We start from the raw sequence: 26774 nt of genomic DNA on the forward strand, positions 1-26774 counted from the left end.
AAAACAATAAAGTAAATGGCAACGGGATCATACTTATTAGTAATTACCTTAAACGTAAATGGGTTGAATGCCCCAACCAAAAGACAAAGACTGGCTGAATGGATACAAAAACAAGACCCTTACATATGTTGTCTACAAGAGACCCACCTCAAAACAGGGGACACATACAGACTGAAAGTGAAGGGCTGGAAAAAGATTTTCCATGCAAATTGGGACCAAAAGAAAGCAGGAGTCACAATACTCGTATCAGATAAATTAGACTTTAAAACAAAGGCTGTGAAAAGAGACAAAGAAGGTCACTACATAATGATCAAAGGATCAATCCAAGAAGAAGATATAACAATTATAAATATATATCCACCCAACATGGGAGCACCGCAGTATGTAAGACAAATCCTAACAAGTATGAAAGGAGAAATTAACAATAACACAATAATAGTGGGAGACTTTAATACCCCACTCACACTTATGGATAGATCAACTAAACAGAAAATTAACAAGGAAAAAACAAACAAACAAACAAACAAACAAAAATTTTATGCAAAAATATATAATACTGAAATGAAAAAAATAAAAATAAAAATAAAAATCCTCCAGACCAGGAAAAAAAAAAAAATAAAATAAAAGTGCAAACAGTCACATTCAAAAAAAAAAAAAAAAAAGAGAAGCAGCTGCAACGAGACGCCCTTGCACCACAACTACAGAGAAGCACCTGCTCTCCACAACTAGAGAAAAGCCTGTGCAGCAACAAAGACGACAGATACGATACAACAGATACTTGTATAAACAAAATAAAAATGCAACAGATACGTCAAGGGAAAAAAATTACCAAGGATTAGTTTCTCCAAGTTAGAAAAAATTATAAAAAAAAAAAAAAAAAAAAAAAAAAAAAACCACCAGGAATGCAAAAAAGCAAAATGAAGAGGAAAAAAAAATCAATCAAACCACTCCGGAACTGACACAAATTATAGAATTTGTACACAAGGATATTAAATCAGCTCTTATGACCATATTCCACATGTTTAAAATGCTAGAGGAAAGATTAAAGATTTTAAGTAGAGAAGTGAAACATGAAAAGGATGCAAATTGAACTCCTAGAGATGAAAACTACAATGACTAAGGTAAAAAATGTATTGCAAAGTATTAACAGCATATTGGACATCACAGAAAAAAAGACTAATGAACCTGAAGACAAAAAGACAAACCATCCTGAATGAAACATAGAGGGGAGAAAGGATTAAAGTAGTGAACAGAGCTTCAGGGAGCTGTGGGAATACTTCAAGCCATCTAATAAGTGCATAGTAAGAGTTCCTGAAGGGCAGAGGAGGAGACAAAAAATATTTGAAGGGATAAAGGCTGAAAATTTTCCAAATTTTGGGTGAACTATAAAGCTGCAAGTCTGACAGAATTATAGTTCTGTCAGAACTATAAGTCTGACAGAATGTGGTCCACTGGAGAAGGGAATGGCAAACCACTTCAGTATTCTTGCCTTGAAAACCTCATGAATAGTAGGAAAAGGCAAAATGATAGGATACTGAAAGAGGAACTCCCCGGGTCGGTAGGTGCCCAAATGCTACTGGAGATCAGTGGAGAAATAACTCCAGAAAGAATGAACGGATGAAGCCAAAGCAAAAACAATATACCCAGTTATGGATGTGACTGGTGATAGAACCAAGGTCTGATGCTGTAAAGAGCAATATTGCATAGGAACCTGGAATGTCAGGTCCATGAATCAAGGCAAATTGGAAGTGGTCAAACAGGAGATGGCAAGAGTGAACATCGACATTCTAGGAATTAGTGAACTAAAATGGACTGGAATGGGTGACTTTAATTCAGATGACCATTATATCTACTACTGTGGGCACGAGTCCCTTAGAAGAAATGGACTAGCCATCATGGTCAACAAAAGAGTCTGAAATGCAGTACTTGGATGCAATCTCAAAAACAACAGAATGATCTCTGTTCGTTTCCAAGGCAAACCACTCAATATCATGGTAAGCCAAGTCTATGCCTCGACCAGTAATGCTAAAGAAGCTGAAGTTGAATGGTTCTATGAAGACCTTCAAGACCTTTTAGAGCTAACACCCAAAAAAGATGTCCTTTTCATTATAGGGGACTGGAATGCAAAAGTAGGAAGTCAAGAAACGCCTGGGGTAACAGGCAAATTTGGCCTTGGAATACGGAATGAAGCAGGGCAAAGGCTAATAGAGTTTTGCCAAGAAAATGCACTGGTCATAGCAAACACCCTCTTCCACAAACACAAGAGAAGACTCTACACATGGACATCACCAGATGGTCAACACTGAAATCAGATTGATTATATTCTTTGTAGCCAAAGATGGAGAAACTCAGCAAAAACAAGACCGGGAGCTGACTGAGGCTCGGATCGTGAACTCCTTATTGCCAAACTCAGACTTAAATTGAAGAAAGTAGGGAAAACCACTAGACCATTCAGGTATGACCTAAATCAAATCCCTTATGATTATACAGTGGAAGTGAGAAATAGATTTAAGGGACTAGATCTGATAGACAGAGTGCCTGATGAACTATGGACAGAATTTCCTGACATTGTACAGGAGACAGGAATCAAGACCATCCTCATGGAAAAGAAATGCAAAAAAGCAAAATGGCTGTTTGAAGAGGCCTTACAAATAGCTGTGAAAAGAAGAGAAGCGAAAAGCAAAGGAGAAAAGGAAAGATATAAGCATCTGAATGCAAAGTTCCAAAGAATAGCAAGGACAGATAAAAAAAGCCTTCCTCAGTGATCACTGTAAAGAAATAGAGGAAAACAACAGAATGGGAAAGACCAGAGATCTCTTCAAGAAAATTAGAGATACCAAGGGAATATGTCATGCAAAGATGGGCTCAATAAAGGACAGAAATAGTATGGACCTAACAGAAGTAGAAGATATTAAGAGGTGGTAAGAATACACAGAAGAACAGTACAAAAAAGAGCTTCATGACCCAGATAATCATGATGGTGTGATCACTCACCTAGAGCCAGACATCCTGGAATGTGAAGTCAAGTGGGCCTTAGAAAGCATCACTATGAACAAAGCTAGTGGAGGTGATGGAATTCCAGCTGAGCTATTTCAAATCCTGAAAGATGATGCTGTGAAAGTGCTGCACTCAATATGCCAGCAAATTTGGAAAACTCAGCAGTGGCCACAGGACTGGAAAAGGTGTTTTCATTCCAATCCCAAAGAAAGGCAATGCCAAAGAATGCTCAAACTACTGCACAATTGCACTCATCTCACTAGCAAAGTAATGCTCAAAATTCTCCAGGCTTCAGCAAAATAAGCCTCAAAATAAGTTAGGCTTCAGCAGTGCGTGAACCGTGAACTTCCAGATGTTCAAGCTGGTTTTAGAAAAGGCAGAGGAACCAGAGATCAAATTGCCAACATCCGCTGGATCATCGAAAAAGTAAGAGAGTTCCAAAAAAACATCTATTTCTGCTTTATTGACTATGCCAAAGCCTTTGACTCTGTGGACCACAATAAACTGTGGAAATTTCTGAAAGAGATGGGAATACCAGACCACCTGACCTGCCTCTTGAGAAACCTATATGCAGGTCAGGAAGCAACAGTTAGAACTGGACATGGAACAACAGACTGGTTCCAAACAGGAAAAGGAGTACGTCAAGGCTGTATATTGTCACCCTGCTTCTTTAACTTCTATGCTGAGTACATCATGAGAAACGCTGGGCTGGAAGAAGCACAAGCTAGAATCAAGATTGCCAGGAGAAATATCAATAACCTCGGATATGCAGATGACACCACCCTTATGGCAGAAAGTGAAGAGGAACTAAAAAGCCTCTTCATAAAAATGAAAGAGGAGAGTGGAAAAAGTTGGCTTAAAGCTCAACATTCAGAAAACTAAGATCATGGCATCTGGTCCCATTACTTCATGGCAGATAGATAGGGAAACAGTGGAAACAGTGTCAGACTTTATTTTTTGGGGCTCCAAAATCACTGCAGATGATGATTGTAGCATGAAATTAAAAGACGCTTACTCCTTAGAAGGAAAATTATGACCAACCTAGATAACATATTGAAAAGCAGAGATATTACTTTGCCAACAAAGGTCCATCTAGTCAAGGCTATGGTTTTTCCAGTGGTCATGTATGGATGTGAGAGTTGGACTGTGAAGAAAGCTGAGCACCAAAGAACTGATGCTTTTGAACTGTGGTGTTGGAGAAGACTCTTGAGAGTCCCCTGGACTGCAAGGAGATCCATCCAGTCCATCTTAAAGGAGATCAGTCCTGGGTGTTCATTGGAAGGACTGATGTTGAAGCTGAAACTCCAATACTTTGGCCACCTCTTGCGAAGTGTTGACTCATTGGAAAAGACTCTGATGCTGGGAGCGATTGCGGGCAGGAGGAGAAGGGGATGACAGAGAATGAGATGGCTGGATGGCATCACCTCCTCGATGGACATGGGTTTGAGTGAACTCTGGGAGTTGGTGATGGACAGGGAGGCATGGCATGCTGCGATTCATGGAGTCGCAAAGAGTCGGATACGACTGCGCAACTGAACTGACTAACTAACTAATAAAGCTGCAAATGGAAGGAGCTCAAAGAATGAAAATGATAAGAAAAGAAATAGAACCACTTGAAGGCACATAATAAATAAAATGATCAAAACCAGTGATAAAGATACAATCTTAGAAACATCCAGGGAATAAAGACACATTACAGACAGAGGATCAAGGATAAGATGAAATCAAATTTCTCAAAGTGAGAAGACAGTGGAGGAATATCCTTAAAGCGTTAAAAGAAAAATCATCTATCTAGAATTCTATACCAGACAATATCTTTCACAAAATAAAAGAATTCTATACCAGACAATATCTTTCACAAAATAAAAGCTTTTTCTTTGAGACATACAAAGTGGGAAGATTCATCACCAGTAGAATCACAGAAAATATCACAGCAAGTCTTTTAGACAGAGGAAAATGATATTAGGTAGAAATATGGATCTACATAAAGGATTGAAGAGCACCAAAAATGGTAGCCATGTGGCTAAGTATATAATGCTTTTTCTTATTATTTATTTATTTTAAATGAATAATTGACTAACCAAAACTAACATAATATGGCATTCTTAATACAAGCAGAAGTTCAACATATGATAACAATGGCACAAAGCCTGGGGGTGGGGGGGAACTGCTTTTGTTAAGGCTCTTATACATAAAACAGCATTATATCAATTCAAGGTAGATTTTGATAAGTGAAAGATGTATACTATGAACCCTAAAGAAACCTTCAAAAAATGAAACAAAGGAATATATCTAAATAAATGAAGAGAAGATAAAATGGAATCATAAAAATTAATCTGAGAGATGGCAGAAAAGAAAAAAAGAGAAAAAGGGGGCAAATAATAAGCAAATAGCAAGTCTATAGATTTTAAACCTAACCATATCAATAATCAACTTAAATAAAAATAAACATTCCAATTAAAAGGTAGGGATGATTGGACTGGATAAAGCAAACAAGATCCAACTATATGCTATCTGTAAGAAAAGCACTTTGAACATAAAGACACAAACAGATTAAAAGTAAAAGGGTAGAAAATGATATGCCATATTAATTAAAAGAAAGCAGGGCTGGCTGTATTAATATTCAGTTCAGTTCAGTTCAGTCGCTCAGTTGTGTCCGACTCTTGCGACCCCATGAATCACAGCACGCCAGGCCTCCCTGTCCATCACCAACTCCTGGAGTTCACTCAAACTCACGTCCATCGAGTCGGTGATACCATCCAGTCATCTCATCCTCTGTCATCCCCTTCTCCTCCTGCCCCCAATCTCTCCCATCATCAGGGTATTAATATTAGATAAACTATATTGGAATGTTTTAAAATCCCTAGTAATATAGTAATAATATTAGATAAACTATATTACTAGGGATTTTAAAACATTCCATTTCATAATGATAAGCATCAATTCAACAAGAGAATATATCAACTCTAAATATTTTTACACCTAATAATTAAGCTTCAAAATACATGAAGCCTAAACTGATATAAACTACAAGGAGAAATGAACAAATCCACAATTATGGTTGCAGATTTCACCACCTTCTTTCTATAACTGATAGATCAAGTAGGCTGAAGATCAACCAGCCCCAACCCATTTAACCTGACTGATGTTCACAGAACATTTCACCCATCTACAGCAGAGCACACTTTCTCCTCAAGGGCACACAGAATATTTGCCAGCAGAGATCATATTCTGGGTGTAACACAAATCTCAATAATGAAAAAGGATTCGGGTCATATACACTGTATTCTCTAACCACAAAGGAATTAAGATAGAAAACAAAACCAAGTACTGATACCAGACAATCCTGGTACTGTCTGGATATCAAGACAATCTCCAAGTATTTGGAAAAGAAGAAACATGCTTCTTCATTATCCATGGATCAGAGAAAAATTCAAAAGGGAAATTACAAAGTATTTTGAACTGAAAAAAAATGAACATAACATATTAGAATTTGTACAATTCCACTAAAGCAATACTTAAAGAGAAAATCTATAGAACTTACCCCCCTATATTAGTACAGAAGAAGGACCTCAAAGCAATGACTTCAACTTCTATCTAAGGAACTAGAAAGGAAGAGGGAATTAAACCCAAAATATGCAGAACAAAGGACTGGGCTTTTTTTCCAGCAAAGTTCCCTGTGTCAGGACCTGGGCCAGCACTGTTCTCTCTGGTCTTGCCTGGTTTAATTGCTTGACAGATGAGGACTGTAAACAATATCAGTATTCACCAAACTCAGGGCCTGCCACATGGGAATCATAAGCAAGCCTGTTAGAAACATTAATTTCCAAGCCATGACCCAGATTTTGTTGTTTAGTTGCTAAGTTGTGTCCAACTCTTTGCAACTCCATGGACTGCAGCCTACCAGGCTCCTCTGTCCATGGGATTTCCCAGGCAAGAATACTGGAGTGGGTTGCCATTTTCTTCTCAAGGGGAGTCTTCCCGACCCAGATATCAAGTGTCTCCTGCACTGGCAGGCGGATTCTTCATCCAGATCGGGGGAATCAAAATTTCTAGGTAAGGCATGAAAACCTGTGCTTTTTATTTTATTATTTATTTATTATTTTACTTTACAATATTATATTGGTTTTGCCATACATCAACATGAATCCACCACGGGTGTACACGTGTTTCCCATCCTGAACCCCCCTCCCACCTCCCTCCCCATACCATCCCTCTGGGTCATCCCAGTGCACCGGCCCCAAGCTTCCTGTATCCTGCATCGAACCTGGCCTGGTGATTCGTTTCTTATATGATATTATACATGTTTTAATGCCATTCTCCCAAATCATCCCCCCTCCCTCTCCCACAGAGTCCAAAAGACTGTCCTATACATCTGTCTCTTTTGCTGTCTCGCATACAGGGTTGTCGTTACCAGCTTTCTAAATTCCATATATATGCGTTAGTATACTGTATTGGTGTTTTTCTTTCTGGCTTACTTCACTCTGTATAATTGGCTCCAGTTTCATCCACCTCATTAGAACTGATTCAAATGTATTCTTTTTAATGGCTGAGTAATACTCCATTGTGTATATGTACCACAGTTTTCTTATCCATTCATCTGCTGATGGACATCTAGGTTGCTTCCATGTCCTGGCTATTATAAACAGTGCTGCAATGAACACTAGGGTACACGTGTCTCTTAAAAAGCACAGGTTTCCTCGGTGTGGGAAACCTGTGCTTTTTAAACACAGAAGTGATAGGAATATCTGGACCTGTGTCCTTCTTCTTGGTGGCATTTTGTTCAATGCCTTGGCTTCTGAGGGGATGTCAGCAGCCCTAGACAGGAGGCTCTCAGCTTCAGGGAGATCCCTGCATATAACTCAAGTAGCTGAGTCATCATGGGGAACACAAGGGCCTGCACAACGAGAATATTAGCAATGACCGGGATGGACTCACACCAGAGCTCTTCCATTCATTGTTGACATTGCAGAAGCTTCAGATTTCTCAGTACTCGGTAGGTGCAGAAGGCTGATTATGACCAAGGTTGGCTCCTCAGCCCTTCTAGCTTAGGGTATAATTTGATTTGTTTCATTTTCATTTCATTGTACCTATTTATTTCTATAATTTATTTATTTAATCATAAATGCCTTTCTATATCTCTTTGAACAATCTCAGCAAATTTATGCTGACATCTTTTCAGATGATTCTAATATGAGTTTCACTTGGTGTGAACTATTCTTCCAAGTCTTATTTCTTGGCTGTCCTTGGAGAAATTAGTCTTCCCGTGCTTTGGACTTTTGTTTGCAGGCTGATTTTGAGTACCCCCTTCAAATTTCTTCCTTCCAAACAGTTCAGAAGTTGACTCCGCCTAGCCCGGTCCTATTCCCAAACCAGAACCAAATTTTACAGTTGAGCATAGGATGTCTTCCCTGGTACCTCAGACTTTAAAGGATCTGCCTACAATGCGGGAGACCTGGGTTCAATCCCTGGGTGGGGAAGATCTCCTGGAGAAGGAAATGGCAACCCACTCCAGTATTCTTGCCTGGAAAATCCCATGGATGGAGAAACCTGGTAGGCTACAGTCCATGGGGTTGCAAAGAATGGGACACGACTGAGCGACTTCACTTTACTTCACTATCGGATGTACTGCCCCTGGAGGCCATTGAGGGATGTGGCTGATTCATTTACAGAGCCGGTAGTTGGCTCAGTTTCAGAGAGTAACACATGGTCTTTGCCCTTCATCTCCCAGGCTTACAGCTTCATCTGAAGCCACAGTCCCAGCAGAGTGAGAGTAGAGTGAAAGCCCTGTCTGCCTCTGGCATCAAACAGGAAGCCTGGCTCTGCTCCAGGTCTCATTTACACTTAGAACTCCTTGTCCTCCAGGGACCAAGCTCCCAGTCACAGGTGCCTACTTCCAAAGCCTAGACAACCCACAGTTTGTGTTTTCCCTTTGTGTCTGGTCCACAAGATCTTATCCTGTATTAGAAACTGGTTGAGTCTTCCTGGTTTTCCCCCTTTCTCTCTCTCTTCCCTCCTTCCTTCCTTCCTTCTTTCTTTCTTTTTCTGTCTCTTTCTTCCTGCCTTTTAAATATTTCACCTGTCATTGCTATGTGTTCTGAGCAGAAAGGTGAACTGACTGCCTCTTGATCATTATAAAAGTCTGAATTAATTCATTTGAAAATGGTAAAGAAATGACATTTTCCCCAAGTCACTGGAGTAAAATCCACATCCTGTATCAAGACTGACCCTTATTTACTCCTCCCCTTGACACAGCCCGAGCATTTGAATCTTCTGTTAATGCCTGTACTGTTATACAATTTGGTACTTATTGATTTGTTAGAAATGTTATGTGTGTGCATGTCCTGTTCTCCAAGATAATCTGCTAACTGCTTAACAGCAGAGACCATGATTTATCATTAAAGTATTTCCCAAATGGAACACTTTCTGATAGCCACACACAGAAAACCTCAATAAATACCAATTATCAGGCTGATTTACCCCACCCATTTCAAATTTCCTTACTTCCTCCATCGAGTGCACCATGATATTAACAAAACACTTACATATCCAAACATAATGTTGAAATACAAAAGTGGACAGCTATATTCCATATACAAATGTGTACACATTTGATATTTTCAAGTTTTTTCTTTTCCTGCTCTGTGCTTTGAGAGTTCAGTTCAGTTCAGTCACTCAGTCCTGTCCGACTCTTTGTGACCCCATGAATCGCAGCATGCCAGGCTTCCCTGTCCATCACCAACTCCTGGAGTTCACTCAGACTCACGTCCATCGAGTCAGTGGTGCCATCCAGCCATCTCATCTTCTGTTGTCCCCTTCTCCTCCTTCCCCCAATCCCTCCCAGCATCAGAGTCTTTTCCAATGAGTCAACACTTCGCATAAGGTGGCCAAAGTACTGGAGTTTCAGCTTTAGCATCATTCCTTCCAATGAACACCCAGGACTGATCTCCTTTAGAATGGACTGGTTGGATCTCCTTGCAGTCCAAGGGACTCTCAAGAGTCTTCTCCAACACCACAGTTCAAAAGCATCAATTCTTTGGCGCTCAGCTTTCTTTACAGTCCAACTCTCACATCCATATATGACCACTGGAAAAACCATAGCCTTGACTAGACGGACTTTTGTTGGCAAAGTAATGTCTCTGCCTTTGAATATGCTATCTAGGTTGGTCATAACTTTTCTTCCAAGGAGTAAGCGTCTTTTAATTTCATGGCTGCAGTCACCATCTGCAGTGATTTTGGAGCCCCCAAAAATAAAGTCTGACACTGTTTCCACTGTTTCCCCATCTATTTGCCAAGAAGTTAGTGCCTCCTAAACTTTCAACTTGGAAACAGTGCATAGTTGTCTACTATCAGTTTCCCAGTGTGACAGAGAAAAATTCCCAGTGAGACAGACAGAGAAAAGGGCCTCCAGCTCTGCCCATCAAGAAGTCAGCTACCTGTGACCAGAAGGTGAGTACATTCTTTCTCTGAGCAGGTGTTAACCCACCCCAGCTAGTTAAGAGCCTGCAGGGCCTCTACTTTGGGGAGATAAAAGGGCAGCCTGCGTGGGGTCCCTTCTCCTCCCCAACAGAGCCATTTGTTACTGGGGATACACCCCCTCCAGGAATCTTTCAGTGCTCTTCAAACTGTGGGCATGCACAATGTACCTGACCTTGTTCAAAAGCAGGGGCTGCCCTGCCCCGGGCAAAAGAGTGAAGAAATACAGAAAATCACATCTCTTTCCAATCTCTTTCACTCTGTTGTATTGAAAGGCTCCGGCATTTGTCAACCAAAACACTTATTAGTTCTCCATTTTTTTCCTTTCCACTGTGTAATGTACACCATCAGCTGTTAACGATTCAGCAAGAGGCATTACTTTGATAAGATGCAGCCAGTGGGGGAAAAACGCAAAACTATGTATTCTCTATACTTTAGCTCATTCATTTACCTCTGAAAAGAATGCTCTTTATGTTCCTTCACTGAATTAGGAATGGACTTTGTGTGAAACATGTTTTATCCTGTAGAAAGGCTCTTTGGAGAGTGGCATTTACTCAAAGGGAACAAATGCCTGCAGGGTGTTCTTATAGAGGCGGGGGTGGCTGGTGACAAGGTGTGACATCTGCAGAAGAAATACAGTCAAGTACTCGAGCTACCCAGTACCTCCCAACAGACACAGGGCTCACTCACAAAACAACAGGAGACATGTGGCTTATGTTCGAAAGGCTGTTTACTCAGAACTCTATCCAACTGACGGTCCTAGCATTTTAACTATAAAATAGAGAAAGGGCTGTGAAATCTGTGTGAGGTCACCGCTGCCACTATACATTCCTTCACACATGGCCAATTCCTGGCTTAGAGCAGCAGACTATAAATCCACGATAAGACATGTGTGCTCATGTAGCTGCATAAGAAAAAGAGAGATACTTAACAAAAATGTAATTTGCTAAGTAATTGGAAGGTTATCCTTAAGCTCTGGGTTTTCTTTCAAGTTTTAGCTTGGCCTTTTCAAGACAAAGTAGAAAGTTGGTACATTCCTAAATCCCTGTAAAACAGACTTAAAACGGAGTGGCAGATTTTAAAGACACATATGGGTTAAGGGTGCGACACCAGGAAATGTTTTTCAATTAAGTACTTCAAGGTGAAATATATTACTCTGTGTAAGAGTAGTCATAGAAAAGAATACTGCAGAAAATGCTTGCCAGAGGTTTAGATTCAAAAAGGGATAGACCTGAAATGCAGGGTGCCAGTGCTTTTTGACTTGAGAAAAACCAGGGGCTTGGAAGACTTCAGTGAAGCCCACCACCTGATCTCCTAGAATGGAGTGTTACAGGTTGAATCGTGCCCCTTGTTGAAGTCTTGATCCGTGAAGTCCCAGAATGTAACTTCATTTGGATTACAAACTTCATTTGTAATTAGTTACAATGAGGCCATACTGAATTAGGGGGGACCTTAATCCAATGGCTGGGGTCCTGTCCTCTAAGAAGGAAAAAGTATTTAGAAGACACACAGGAAGAATGCCTTGAGATGATGGAAGCAGAGATGAGAGTGATACATCTACAAGTCAAGGAATGGAAAGGATTGCTGGAGGCACCAGAAGCCAGAAGGACACCTTGATCTTGGACTTCTACCCTCCAGAACTGTGAGAGAATACATTTGTTATTTTAAGACACTCAATTTGTGGTACTTTGTTATGGAAGTCCTGGAAAACCTACACAAGGTTAACAAGTGTAGATATTGGCCGATTTTTGGTTGTTCCCACTGGGAGGGTAAATTCAGTCCCAGCTGTTCCGTCTTAGCTGGAAGCAGAGATCTACTAATGATTTTTTGATGAGTTTTTTAATGTCTTGTTATGGATACCTTCTGCATGGATGCATTATATGAAGAAGACTGGTGTTTGATCCCTCACGCATACCTTCTGAGACTTGCCAGTTTTCTCTGTTAACACTCTCATATTTCACATTTACATGTTAGATTATTTGATCAATGACTTTGTCCCTCACTAGACTGAAAGCTCAGTGAGACATGGCATCAGCTATGTTTGTGTTTTGCTCATCACTGTCTTTTCAGCTTCTGGTATGTACCTTTTGTTGAACATGTGTTTGGTAAAAGAATAAGTTTGCTCTGTCTGCAAAATGTATTGCTATTCTTTTAATACAGGATTCCAGGAAACTTTAACACTTCCTAATTTAATTATTCTATGTACTTTCACAGTGTCTGTCCTAGGACACCTCTACATTTGTCCAATCTACCAGTCATGGAGAATGTTGGCAAAGGGGCACTTTTGTGTTAGATTTGCAAGACTGTGCCCTGTACCTTCCCCCCAAAGAAGAAGGAATGGCTTCTGGGATCCCAAAAGCCTGTGACATTCAAGGGTCTCCCAAGGTTAGAGTGCACCAAGAAGAGACATGTTTCTAGAGAACTATGAAATCTTTTGGGAGAATTCTCTCTTCTTGTTGGAGGTAAACACTCATTGTAAAAAAGGGGAAGAAGATAGCTATATAACACGAAGCGTAGATATGGACTGTTCACTGGTAACTCTTCAAAAGACCACCAGAAACACTTGCAGATGAAGCAAAGGTCCATTTATGAACTCTACTGCAATGTGGAGAACATCTGCTGCAAAGTCTTAGTGCAGACTCTAAATCAGAAAAATAGGAAAGGACATGGAGACTGAATGTACAAATGCACAATGACCGGATCATATATAACAATAGAATTCTGACCCACAGCCTCTGCAACTAACAGGTCAGGAAGCCAAACCACAACCTTGTCAGCAATTAGCCTAAAATGGTCAAGCCTGGTCAACGACTGACAGCTCCCCTACTTCTGCCCTCTCTCCCAAACCCAGGATTAACTAGAGAAAGCCAAATATGATCCTCAAACCAATCAGACAGGATTCCTTGCTTCTGGTCACCCGAGTACTCCAGCCACTCCATGATAGCAACACATACCAGAAGTTGTCTTTTTTTTTTTATTATAAAGTTTTACGACTCTTCTGTTTGTGTTCAGTCGCTGCCAAATGCAAATGATGGTGGCTGAAATCTCTTGCTCTAGTAAACTCTGAATACACAGCTCCTGTTCTCATTTGAGTTCCTTTCACTTATTTCCATAGGTATTTACGATGTTTTTAGAGTCTGAGCTGGGATTTCTAGGCAAGTCTTAAAAAGCAGGGACTGGTTGGAATGGGCAGTCTATGACATAACATTTTTGGTAGGCACAGGTAGGAGAGAGTCTGGAAGTACTCACATGATGAGAAGTTAGCCTTAAAATGTGAACAGTTTAATAGGCTCACAGTTTACTTTCCAGAGGACTTCCCTGGTGGTCCAGTGCTTGAGCCCCTCTGCTTCCAATGCAGGGGGCACAGGTTCAATCCCTCGTCAGGAAACTAAGATCCCACATGGTGCGTGGTATGGCTTCTCTGGTAAGTCAGCTGGTAAAGAATCCACTTGCTATGCAGGAGACCCTGGTTTGAGTCCTGGGTCAGGAAGAACCCCTGGAGAAGGGATAGGCTACCAACTCCAGTATTCCTGGGCTTACCTGGTAGCTCAGCTGGTAAAGAATCTGTCTGCAATGCGGGAGACCTGGGTTCGACCCATGGTTTGGAAAGATCCCCTGGAGAAGGGAACAGCTACCCACTCCAGTATCCTGGCCTGTATAGAGAATTCCATGGACTGTATAGTCCAGGGGGTCACAATGAGTCGGATACGACTGAGCTTTCCAGAAGGAAGTATTCTCTGGAGCAAAGAGCTAAGCTATTTTTGTTTGGTTCCAGTAATACTTAACATAGGGAGGGAAAAGTTATGCTTGGTCTAAGACATGGTTAATTCAAGGACAGAGAATTACATTGATTCCAATTCTTGGGATTGGAGGGAAAGAAATTCATTGAAAAATTTATGAGGGAAAAAAATTTCACTTTTAAGTTCATTTTTGTATTTTTTATTTTCCACCCAACTTAGACAACAAGGTTGGTCACTTGACTAATACCCTCACTAGCATAAACAACTTCCTTAGCTACTGTCCTTTGGTCCTAACCCACAAGGTGCTAAACCTGGATTAATCTGACACTGTGGGATATAACTGTTTTTCTTCTTTTGTTCCAACAACTATCTGTTGGTGGTGGTTAGGAGGAACAGTGAGCTCAGAGGGTGCTGAAGCCAAGTGAGGTCTCAGAAGGAACAAGCCCATGTCTGCTATGTGCACAAGTGGAGAGAGGAGAGAGTTTAAACTTAATACTTAAGTCTCAGAAATGTATATCTCTGTTGAGCTTTGGGCCTGCATATCCAATGAGCTCCTGGGTAACGTTATAAGGATATTCTACAACCAATCTGCATATGTCCAAAATTGAAATTACAATTGCTCTCCTTCACCAAAGGTTTGTTAATCAATCCATCAGATTGGCCTTGTGATCCTTGTTGGCACTGCATTCCAGGCAACTACTACCACCACTCAGGTTAACACACAATTCAAGATAAATCCTCTTTGCGATCTGGCTAAGGAAATTTGCCCTGATTGTGGAATTACAGGCATCAGCAATGGGATGAGGAAAGATGAAAATATAACCTCTTGAAATTTTATCTCATTTTTTCTTGGCCCTAAGCACAGAAGTAAGATCACAAGCAAAAATTCAACCAGTCCTGAATTATCCTAGGTACAGTGACAGACACTGGGGAAAATAAAGATAATGAGACTTTTAGACCTTTTTGGATTTATTCTTTACAATATCCCATTCAGCTTACATCTATCTGCCCATCTCTCACGACTTCCTCTCCTTAACCTCTAATATTTTCATTGTCAGGTGGTAATTAGGTACTTCTTATTTATGGGAAGGATTACCACGTCAATTCTATGTGGTTTCCGTGTTTATGCAAAAAGTGCTCCCTGACAGAAACAGGTATAAAACTGATTGATGGGTTAAAGCAACTGAGGGGTCTTTCCTAGCAGCCAAGATTACTGTTTCCTGGTAGAAAAACTGGTAGAGAAAATTGAGTTCTTTTAATAAATTCCATAATTACTTAGCTGTAAATGATTTTTTAAAAGTCACTTGACTGTGCAAACTGGTTAGAGTAGAAATATTTTAATGATATTTCAAGAGCTTAATGTCAACCATCAGTGTCCAATAAGTGAAAATTACTTTTAGTGATACATCTGGAAATAGGATGGTTTTTTGAGCCCAAATCTCTCAAGCTTTGCATAAAATCTGGATTTTCATTTCTACTGTGTGCCTGTTATATAAACTTCTGATATTTGTTATAGAGGAAAAAAAGATAAACCAGACATTACTTGGAATATTGAAAAATGAGTAGAATGTTAAGACATGTTAAATTTATTGTTTGCTCATTGAGAGAAAAAAAGTGAATAATTCATTTAAGGGAAACATTGTTACTTAAAGACAGGGCAATATTTTAATAAGTAGAAGGAGGAAGGTAATATATTTTGAAATAGGAGCTGCATCACTGGAATGAAAAATGTAATGTGACAAAGTAGCTACTTTGAAGAAGAAAATACTCATCTGAATGGAAAATTTTGTTATAGTCCTGTAAAATTTCAACTTTATCTTCATTCTTACCTGTTCATTCATTTAACGGGTATTTATTGAGAGCCTACTCTGTACTGGCGTTGTGTGAGGCATTGCTGATATTTTGGTAAATAAGACAGTCACAGTTTCTTCTTTCACTAAGACTGTTTAGTGAATTTTTCATTAATGATTAATTAATGCACTCACTACATTGGGTTTTGAGCAAACTCTGGGAGATGGTAAAAGACAGGGAAGCCTGGTGTGCGGCAGTCCATGGGGTCGCAAAGAAACGGGCATGACTTAGCAACTGAACAACAATAACATGAAATTAGGTAAAATGAGCTTTAACTCTGTGTGACAGGAAACTTGAATTAACAATGGTTTAAACAACTGTCTCATCTAAATATAGATCATCCAGACCTCAAATTATTTTGGGCCCATCATCATAAAAACCTCAAGTCTTTTTATCTTGCTGCTCTGCCATTCCTAACTGCTGCTGCTAAGTTGCTTCAATCGTGTCTGACTCTGTGAGACCCCATAGACGGCAGCCCACCAGGCTCCCCCGCCCCTGGGATTCTCCAGGCAAGAACACTGGAGTGGGTTGCCATTTCCTTCTCCAATGAATGAAAGTGAAAAGTGAAAGTGAAGTCGCTCAGTCCTGTTGGACTCTTAGTGACCCCATGGACTGTAGCCCACCAGGCTCCTCCATCCATGGGATTTTCCAGGCAAGAGTACTGGAGTGGGGTACCATTGCCTTCTCCGGCCATTCCTAACTAGTATATACATTAAGCTTTTGAGTCTTTTTCTTTCACTTACATAGTGCATTGGGATATAGAACACTGTTTGTATCAACAGCCTGTCTGTTTTCATTATCGAATAGTATTCCATTCTATGGATGTACTACATTTTTATTTAGCTTTTTCCCAGTTGACGGACTTTGGAGTTGTTTCAAGATTTTAGTGATTAAATTGATATAAATATTTATTTAGAGGATTTTGCATGAATATAGGCCTATCATTTCACTTTGGTAAATATCTAGTGGAAAATTGGGCCATATGGAGAAATGTATATTGAATTTTACAATATCTGTGAAACTGAGAGTTGCAGTCCCACTATGCACTCCCGTCAACAATATACAAGAATTCTGATTGCTCTGCATCCTTATCAGAATTTGATATCATCAGATTTTTCCAACCATTATATCAAGTGTATGATAGTATCTCATTGTGGTTTTAATTAGCATTTCACTAATGATTAGTGGAACTGAGATAGATTAGTATCTTCTGCTACAAGTCCTGTGTCAGACATATGATTTGGAAATATTTTCTCCCAGTCTGTATCTTTTCATTCTGTCAACAGTTGTGTTTGCAGAGCAAATGTTTTTAATTTTGATAAAGCCCAATTTATTTATTCTTTTATAAATTGTGGTTTGGATCTTAAAATTGAACATTTATATGTTAAAAGCCAAATTTATAAAAAGAACAAAAGAATAAATTCCTCCTAACAACAACAGATTATCTACAAATAGTATATTAGCTATGTATCCAAAATATGACATCAAACAAGAAGAAATTAGATAATTTTTGTTGGGAGAACTAGATTACAGTTATAAAAGATGAGACAGGGATCTAATAATTTTAATTTTTAAAACACAGAAGTAAAGACTTTTAGATTCTGCACGATCAGATCAGATCAGATCAGTCGCTCAGTCGTGTCTGACTCTTTGCAACCCCATGAATCGCAGCACGCCAGGCCTCCCTGTCCATCACCAACTCCCGAAGTTCACCCAGACTCACATCCATTGAGTCAGTGATGCCATCCAGCCATCTCATCCTCTGTCGATTGTAGTATGTAAATAAATGAAATGCTTCGTGGAGGCTTTGAATACCCATTCACTTATTTATCCTTTCATTTCTTTAAGAATGTTTACTGAGCACCTACAGTGAGCCAGGCACTGTGTTCTGGATGTCAGTACATAGATGAATATGATGGGCACTAGAGCTCTGGACAAACAAATCAACAGGTTAGAGCACAATGTGGTAAGAACTATAGTTGGCATTTGTTCAAAGTAAACCATGCTTCTTTTTGCACAGGTAGCAGTTTCATCACACTTATCTCAGTTTGCAATTCTTTATTTGTGTGACAGGCCTTAATGTTTGTCTCTCTCATAGTCTGTTCCAGCAGTATAAATGCAATGTATGTTTTCTTCATAGTGACTAGAACATAATAGGAGCAGGATAATCAATCTTGAATAAAATAAGTGTTTGCTATTGAAGTATAGAGAGGAAGAGTTGCTAAATCTGCTCTGGGATCTCATTTAAAAAGGTGACATTTGAAGTGAGTCTTGAAGCAGAGGTAGGAACTTACTGGTGCAGTGGGGGTGGGGCTGGAGAGGAAGAGAAGGGCATTGCAGCACTATACAGTCTTAGCCATGGGGACTCGAAGTCACATAACATCTGTGGGAAGGACAAAAAAGTCGCAGTAGGGTAGAATCATCCTAGGTAGGGAAGTGTAGGGCAGCATGAAGCCAAAATGGAAGGCAGGGATTGGGACAGGAATGAAAGGCCTTGTCAACCAAGGTAGGTTTGAACTTCACAGCAATGGAGTTGGGGAGGGTGATGGATCTTAAGCTTTTAAGTGACATGATCAGTAGAGCAGTTAAGACTATGGCTGAGGCCCGGATAAGAGATGATAGGTGTGGCAGTGGCAGTTGAGATGCTGTGGAGAGACAGATTTGAATGCTATTCCAGGAGACCAAATTTATGGGACTTGGTGACTGAAAAGATGTGAAGGGTGAAGTAGAAGGAGAACTTAATATTTCAGCTCTTCTGATGCCTGGAGAGTATTGTATGTAGGGAATTAACAAATTATATTTTTTCCTGATTAATAAGTATTACATATTTTTTAGAAAATTCAGGAAAGTATAAAGAAGAAAAAAATTCATCTGTTGTCGCAGTTCACAGAGATAAACCACTTCCAATATTTTGAGTGCCTATTGTTCTAAAATAGATCCTAAGGATGCTATCCCCACAAAGAACTTAAGTCTTATGAACAGCATTAATATATTGAACTTAATTTTGAGCCCAAATGTTAAGTTTTGACTATACTGCGAGCTGAGTCAGTTTAAAAAAAAAAAAAAGTGAATTAGGTACATGGATGTGAACTTCCCAAGATAGAATTTCTTCCCTGGAAACTAAATAAGGCAGCGATGACCATCCAGGACACGTTCTCATTAGTACCAGATTCCCACAGGTAACCTGCCGGGTCACTGAGGGACATTTCCAGGTTCCGCCTGATTAATTCATGTTCAATTCATTCAATGTGCCGAGCCCTGCAGGAAGACAGCACACCGTAGTGATCACCTCCCGTGTCCAAATTTTCTAAAGGAGTGATAATTATTTTTGCCCACTTGAATCTAGAGCTTGTGTGAACCTGTGCACATCAACTATGAGTAAGAGAAAACTTTCTGAGGTCCAGAAGCTGTGAATAAAAAAAAAAAATTATCTAAAACCCTTCCAAATAGGGGAAACGGGAGGGAAGTTTAAAAAAAAAGAAAAAGAAAGGATATTTTTATATTGAGCAGGAGTAGATTACGAGGAGGGGCAGAGGCAGGCAGGTTCAAAGGAGGTCTGCCTGAAAAGAAGCTCAAAGAGAAAGGCCAAGGAAGCGGGGATATGGGGGGTGCGCGGGTAGGGGCTCGGCTGAAAGACGGACAAACAAGTGTAGCCACCGGGGCGGCCGTCCTAGCAAAGGCAGCCTGCAGGTCAGGTACCTGGCGGAGGTGGGGCAGCTGGGGGCGAGCTCCCGGCTCGCAGATGGAGTCCTTCCTTCAGACCTTCCCTGGACACCATCAGCTCCCCTCCCCCAACACCAAAAAACAAAACAAAACAAAACAAAACAAAACCAGTCCCCGCCAGCCCTCGGCGGAGCTCGGAGGGGAGGAGGGGGAAGTGGGGCCGTGCTCAGCTTCCACTCTGAGGCTCCGGCTTGAAAAGTCCCCGAGAGTCAAACATGATTTACACCAGGGAAGAAAAAAATCAATACCACCAAGGGGAAGGTGGGCGGGGGGGGGGCTCTGAGAGAAATGTTTGGCAAAGGAGGGGGAGCTTTCCCCACCAAAGCCCAGAACGCGACTCTCGCTTCCTCACGAGGATCGGCCATCACCACCCCGGCTCTCCGCCCCTCCGTCGCCCGCCCCGAGGGGTTGCTCTTCTGTTGCAAACGTCAAGAGGTCTAGGTTTGCCCTGGGTTAAGAGCTCGACTAAGTTTTTCAGCTCGGGTTCTTAGGTGCATCGGGTTTCGCAAGACCCTGGGGGTGGCGGGGAGTAGGCTTTGGCTGGGGCCATTTTTACACGGCCGGGCTTTCCCTCATTCAGCTACCGGCCAGGGTGAAGCGAGCGGCGCAGGGGTTCCTTAACAGGAAGGGGTCGGTGCAACCTGAACAAACATTGCTGGTTTAGAACGCTCACCGCGAACGCGTTTCAAGAGCAGGTCTCACAGCCTCCCGGTTCCGTCAGCGGAACTCGGCGGACTGGACCAGCAGGTCAGAGCGCGGAGCCGGGAAACCCCACCTGCGCCGGGGAGACAGCTCCGGTCGGCGGGAGTTTGCACACTGGGCTCTCAGGCGGACTCTCCCAGAGTTGGGTCGCGCGCCCCGCGGAGGGCTCGGTTACTCGCCACCCCCAACACACACACCCGCGCGTTGATTGGTCTCCCGGCCCGCGAGGCCGGGCTGGCCGGCTGCGGCGGCGGGCGGCGGCGAGTGCTGGGCGCGAGTGGGAGTGGCGCGCGCGCCCCCCGCCGCCCTGTCACTCCCCGCCGCGCTTCCTCTCTAGTCCCCTCCCTCCCTCGCTCCCTCTCTCCCTCCTTGCACTCCCCGGCTCCGGCCGCGCGCTGGCGGGGCTCCGCATTGCACACTCTGGGGGCGCCGCAGTGTTCGTGGGATGGGGCAGCGGGCTGCCGCTGGTGGCCGGAATCCGCGTGCAGCCGGGGTGAGTAGAGGCTGGCTTCCCGGGAGAGCACAAAAGGAGAGGGGTTTCCTGCTAGCCGCCCGATCTACTGCGGGGCCTGGACCAACCACGGAGTGAGCTGAGTCCCTGCAACTACCCTCTGCTAGGACAGTCCTTTACCCCCACACCCTCCCGGCCCCCTGGTCGGTGGAGCTGAGATCCTCGCTTCTGCATGCGGCTCCGATGTTTTGCCTCCGAGTGGGTAGCCCGCACTGCGCGCAGCTTGGGCAAGTCCGGAGGGGCGTGTGTGTAGTCCCTGAGCGCTGGGGGTGGGATGGAAATGTCAGGAGCTGCCAAGTTCAACGCTGGAGGAATCTTCCCCAGAGTAATTCAGCACCTTCCCAGGGCCAAGCGTGCGTCCACCAGGAACTCCAGCCGGAGGGAGAACCCCGGGCGGCGAAGTGGCAGCACCCCACATGTTGCTGCGGGGTGGGCGGGGGTGGGATGGAGATGGGGGTGGGCGGTGGCCCGGCTTGCGCCCATCCAGAGCAGCTGCCGAAGGGGCGGTGAGGTGGGGCGCTTCCAGCCGTTGCGCGAACGCCCAAGGCCCTCCGATCACCCACTCGGGGGGAGTTTTGCGAGTGGGTCATTCACCCACGGAGCCAGAGCTTCGCCTGGGCTTGACTTGGCGACCTGCTTTTCTCTCCAGTAAGAGCAGTTCCGTTGATTACATTTGGCTAAACAGGCTAGCCTAAAGCTCTGGTGAATCTATCTGACTCGCTCTGACTCCCCGCCCCAATCCCACTAGTTTCACGTCCCCAGCTCCTGCCCTCGGCATGGGGCATGGATCCTATTCATCTCCACGAGGTTCCAAACTGGATGTTTGAGCATGGTTGTATCCAGCGTGGGTCCCGGCATCTGAAGTGTCACAATGATTTGCCATTTCCTAGGGGATTCCAAAGACTTGTTATAATTTGGAGGAGGGAGTGTGGGGGAGAGGAAAAATTGAGGAAGGAGCAATGTTTAGGAGGGAATTTGTTGGTAGAATAGTGTTGATCTACCAGAACATATGACAAAAAGAATGTTAAGCTTCTCCCTCTGGTAACCTACCCAAGGTGTGACCTCCAAAATTCAATTTTCTTTGTCGGAGACTAGGGAGTTTAGATTCTCCAGGGGGAAGCTTATTTCTTGTTAAATTGACTTACAGTGACATCCACTCTGTTCTGTTCTGCTCTGGCCAGCCATTTCAGATGCCTTGATATTATTAGAGCAATTCCCTTAAAGACATTACATTTTCTTTCAGTGAGAGGAACTGGAAGTAGCTCTTTAAAATTTTGGATCTGCAGCTTATTTCTCTAGAAGACACTAATGGTTACTGTATATGTGTTCACGTGTACCAAGTTTGCAAAAGATATTTGTGCAATCGTCCATGAAATGGCTTAATACACATTTATGTTAAACCCATTTAAATGTAAAACATCTATCTGTTTTCAATTTTAGTTTCCACCTTGACCAAAGGCACCAGACTGAAACAGGACTTAAAAGAGGCTTCCTTGTTTAAAAAGAGATTTTGCAGGACTCAAGTCATGAGAACAAACAGTAAGCTTTCTGAGCTTGTGGCACACAAATGCTGTTAAAAATTGTGAATTAGTTTTTTGAGTTAAAAATGTCAGAAGTGCTTCCAAGCCAAAAAAGGTAGTTACAATGCATGGGTCTACCTTTTGAAGCTGTCCACAGTCTTTATGAGATGAATGTTTATAGCACAGAATGCATAAATGGGACTGATTATAGCAAATGATGCCAAGTAAAAAGCCATACTTTGCATCATGTTGTAAACTTCACAAGGCACACTGAGATCTACTATTAAAGTATCTGTGAGGAAGTCATATTTTCATCACCCCTGTTTTACAGGTGGAATAACTGAAGCTCTCAGAAGTTGAGTACTTTTCCAAGGTGAATAGCAGAGTTCAAGTTTTTTCCCCAAGTTCTTCCCTCTGTTGCTCCCTCTCTTCCTTCTTTCATGCTGGGCTTCCTTATTTCCTGGTTCTGATTTCTGTAGCTTTTTTTTTTTTTTTTACTATTCAACCCATGGCTACGGAACCATTATGTACCATTCTCAAAAGGCTTTTCTCTGCAAAGTACCACTTAGCTCCCACTATATGTGGGCTGATAAACATTTAGGGAGAAAGCTAATAATGGGTTTTAAGGAACTATGTTTTTCAAAGGGGCATATTATTTTTATTAATGAGTTGTTAAATATACAAGTAATCAAAACCCTAAAGAATGATGTCCTTATGGTGTTTTCGTGCTAAGTCACTTCAGCTGTGTCTAACTCTGCAACCCCATTGGCTGTAGCCTGCCAGGCTCCTCTGTCCCTGGGATTCTTCCAGGCAGGAGTACTGGAATGGGTTGCCATGCCCTTCTCCGGAGGATCTTTCTGAACCAAGTATCAAACCTGTGGCTCTTATGTCTACTTCATTGGCAGACAGGGTGTGTGTGTGTGTGTGTGTGTGTGTGTGTGTGTGTGTGTGTTTAGCACTTGCACCCCCTGGGAAGCCCTGTACTTATGTTGTGTGCTAAGTCACTTCAGTTTTATCCTCTTCTTTACCCTATGGACTGTAGTCTGCCAGGCTCCTCTGTCCATGGGACTTCCTAGGTAAGAATACTGGAGTGGGTTGCCATGTCCTCCTCCAGGAGATCTTCCCGACACAGGGATCGAACCCATGTCTCCTTGATTGCAGGCGGATTCTTTACTGCTGAGCCACCGGGTACTTAGGGTAATGCTTCAGAAAAATCAAGTGACAGTGGCAGAGATGTTTGAGAAATATGTAGGTCTGCAACTCTGTAAGTAGAAACTCCTCATACGTTTAATAGACAATTATAGTGAAGCTCTAATAAATGATTGTTTTGTTAGTGTCATTTGAATTTTAAAAAGAATTGAACAAAACATTACTTAAATAAACCCAGAACCACTCTGGGGGGCGGGGAACCCACTTATCAAAAGTCCTGAAATCCTCATTAACTAGTTTGCAAATGCAACAGAAGACATTGATTAAAGAGAAATCATGTTTTTACTTGCATAGCTAGCAATAAGGAGCTTACAGTTATCTGCCTACATGATTATTTATTAAAAATCCATCATTTGCAGATCTTTTCTTGGACAACTGTTGTTCAAGATACATTGCATAATATGTTACATAATATTTATTAAGATGAGTAGTATTAATTTTGTTTGCATTAATGTAGGCAGAAATATTTGAAGGGTCAGTTTACTAAATTAAGACAGTGGAGGGTGACAGATCCCAAGCATACTAAAAATGAGGTAGCCAAAAATGAATGCGGACAAATTCTTGCAATGGATCCCCAAAATAATGATGAAAGACTCATATATTGTGAAATGAGAATTGTAGAAGTACCTGGCTTGCAGTGTACCAGACATACACTCAGATATATAAAAAGAGAACACAATGTAAATGAATTCTTAGCTTCTGCTTTTGCTGAATAATATTCCTATACCCAGGCTTTCTCAGGCAGTAAATGCACTGTAAATAATAGATTGAGAAATGGCAAGTGCCAAGGATATTCTCGACCTAATCAACAGACTAGATACTAAGTCTCCAAGATGGTCATCATCCAAGTGTGTTGAACCTTAGTGTGTAAGTGACAGCTCTCCAGGGGGCATTGGCTGGAAGACTTGAGGGGCTCTTGTCAGGGGAGGAGTTTCAGGGAGGACCCTGAAGCCATCAAGCCAGATCCATGTCCCTATGGACATCTGTGAGATCAGTGTTCAAAGTGAACATAGATTACAGTAATATAACTTATTTTGGAGAAAGGGGAAATCACGTGTTAAGAGTTTAAGGGAATATATTTGTAGCTAAAGTGTTGCAGAAAGGGTATGTGTTTTAAGCTTTCAGAAAGCTTGACTAGATTTCAAATCCTGGTTCTCTCCCTATTCAGGACTTTTTTGTTTGGCCAAGGAACAAGAAACAAACTGGAGATAAATAGACACTTTTCTGAGTGGACAGGTAGGCTCTTCTGGGAACTAGTTTGGGGATGGTTTTATTTTAACTTTTATAAATGTCTACAGATGGTATGTAGTTCTTAAGAGTAAGTGAAAACTATGCTGATAAAGTTGAACCATAGGAATAATTTAAAAGACAACCTAAATGGGAAGAAAAATAATAGAAGATTAAAGTCAAAATGGAAGATTGAAGATAAGTGTACTTGGGAAAAGCAATCCCAAGCACATTTGTAGGAAATGGTTTTAAATTCCATTCCCGTCAGCAGTCAAAATAGCTGGATAATATTCTCACAGCTCTCTTTTGAAAGATATGTCCACCAAGTTAAAGTCAATGTTAAGAGAAGGATATAAAATTTTATATTAGTGTGATACTATTAAAATGTGTAGTTGAGTAAGTTTGTATAAATTCTCTGTACTTATCTGTTCATCTTTCTATATAGAAAGAAATGCATCAATACATTAATAGTAATTGTCTCTGGGTATTATGAGATTATAGGGCTTCCCTGGTGACTCAGGCAGTAAAGAATCTACCTGCAATGCAGGAGACCCGGGTTTGATCCCTGGATTTGGAAGATCCCCTGGAGAAGGGAATGACTATCCACTCCAGTATTCTTCATGCAGAATTCTATGGACAGAGGAGCCTGGCAGTCTACAGTCCATGGGGCCACAAAGAGTCAGACACGACTGAGCAACTAACAGTACACTACTAGTGTGTATGAGATTACAAGTGTTTTTATTGTCTTCTTTTACTTAAGTACTTTCCAGATTTTCTTCAATGAACGTGTATTGCTCTTAGTAAAAAAGTATTATGAAAATAAGATATAGTGTTGTAGCCTATAGATTTCATATAGTCTTAAGAAAGGTTCATCTGATTATCATTTTTATGTCTTCTGCAAATCTGTAAGTTGAAAAAAGTGCCTCTATTTGCCCCATGAATTCCCTATATATGAAAGGCAGCAAGTTTAAATTTTTTTTTTTTTTTTGTATTTGGTACTAAGAAAAAGTATGACTGAAGATGAACACTGTGCTTTCTTTAGATAGTGAGAACTGGGAAATGAAAAGACGTTCCATTTTTGCCATAATTATCAGGATATGAGAAGGACATGGCAACCCACTCCAGTATTCTTGTCTAGAGAATTCCATGGACTAGAGGAGCCTGGTGGGCTACAGTCCATGGAGTTGCAAAGAGTCGGACACGGCTGAAGTGACTTAGCACACAAGCAGGCACAATACCCTCTTCCCTGGGGGAAGGAAATGGCAACCCACTCCAGTATTCTTGCCTGGGAAATCCCATGGACAAAGGAGCCTGGCAGGTTACAGTCCATGGGGTCGCAAAGAGTCAGACATGACTTAGCAACTGCACCACCCACCACCGTCAGGATATGACGAACCAAGTTAATGGAAGTTGATATCTCTTGTAACAGTTGTGTTGACAAAGCTTCCAGCATCTCATAAGGGATGTGTCCAGTTTCCAGACTCGTGACCCTCAAAGAAGCCCAATGTATAATGTCCTCATTAGATAATTTTAGTTTTCTCTCAGTCTACTCATAATATATAACTGGTGACTAGTTACCATTAATAAGTAGGCTAATTGACATTTTTACCCTCTTGAGGTTGCTGCAAAGGAAGAGCTAGACATACCAGAAGTCAAATTCTCATGCACACAGTTACGAATACAGTGAACTTGGATTATTTTTCATGAAAATAAAAAACTAAAACACATCTGTTGATATTTGAAAGCAAGGGGGTTCAGACAGGAAGTAATAAGCTCAAAGACTATGTGTTAATAATACCTCTATCTCCTGTCCTACAT

General features: G+C 41.6%; 1 protein-coding gene across 2 annotated transcripts in view; it reads left to right on the top strand.

Moving 5' to 3' along the window:
• The first annotated feature begins 20741 nt into the window (after positions 1 to 20741).
• The window catches only part of LYPD6 (LY6/PLAUR domain containing 6), a 132378-nt gene continuing 126345 nt past the window's right edge, over positions 20742 to 26774 (top strand). The window contains exons 1-2 of one of the 2 annotated variants that reach the window (XM_086368575.1): positions 20849 to 20982; positions 22852 to 22893. The gene's annotated coding sequence lies outside the window, so the exon portion shown is untranslated. Of the gene's footprint in view, positions 20983 to 22851; positions 22894 to 26774 lie in introns of both variants that reach the window. The other variant, XM_086368570.1, reaches the window with a different exon arrangement.

This window comes from Bos grunniens, chromosome 2 (assembly GCF_055505025.1).
Source record: "Bos grunniens cultivar Pamir isolate PY7600 chromosome 2, Bosgru_T2T1.0, whole genome shotgun sequence".
Lineage (NCBI taxonomy): Eukaryota > Metazoa > Chordata > Mammalia > Artiodactyla > Bovidae > Bos > Bos grunniens.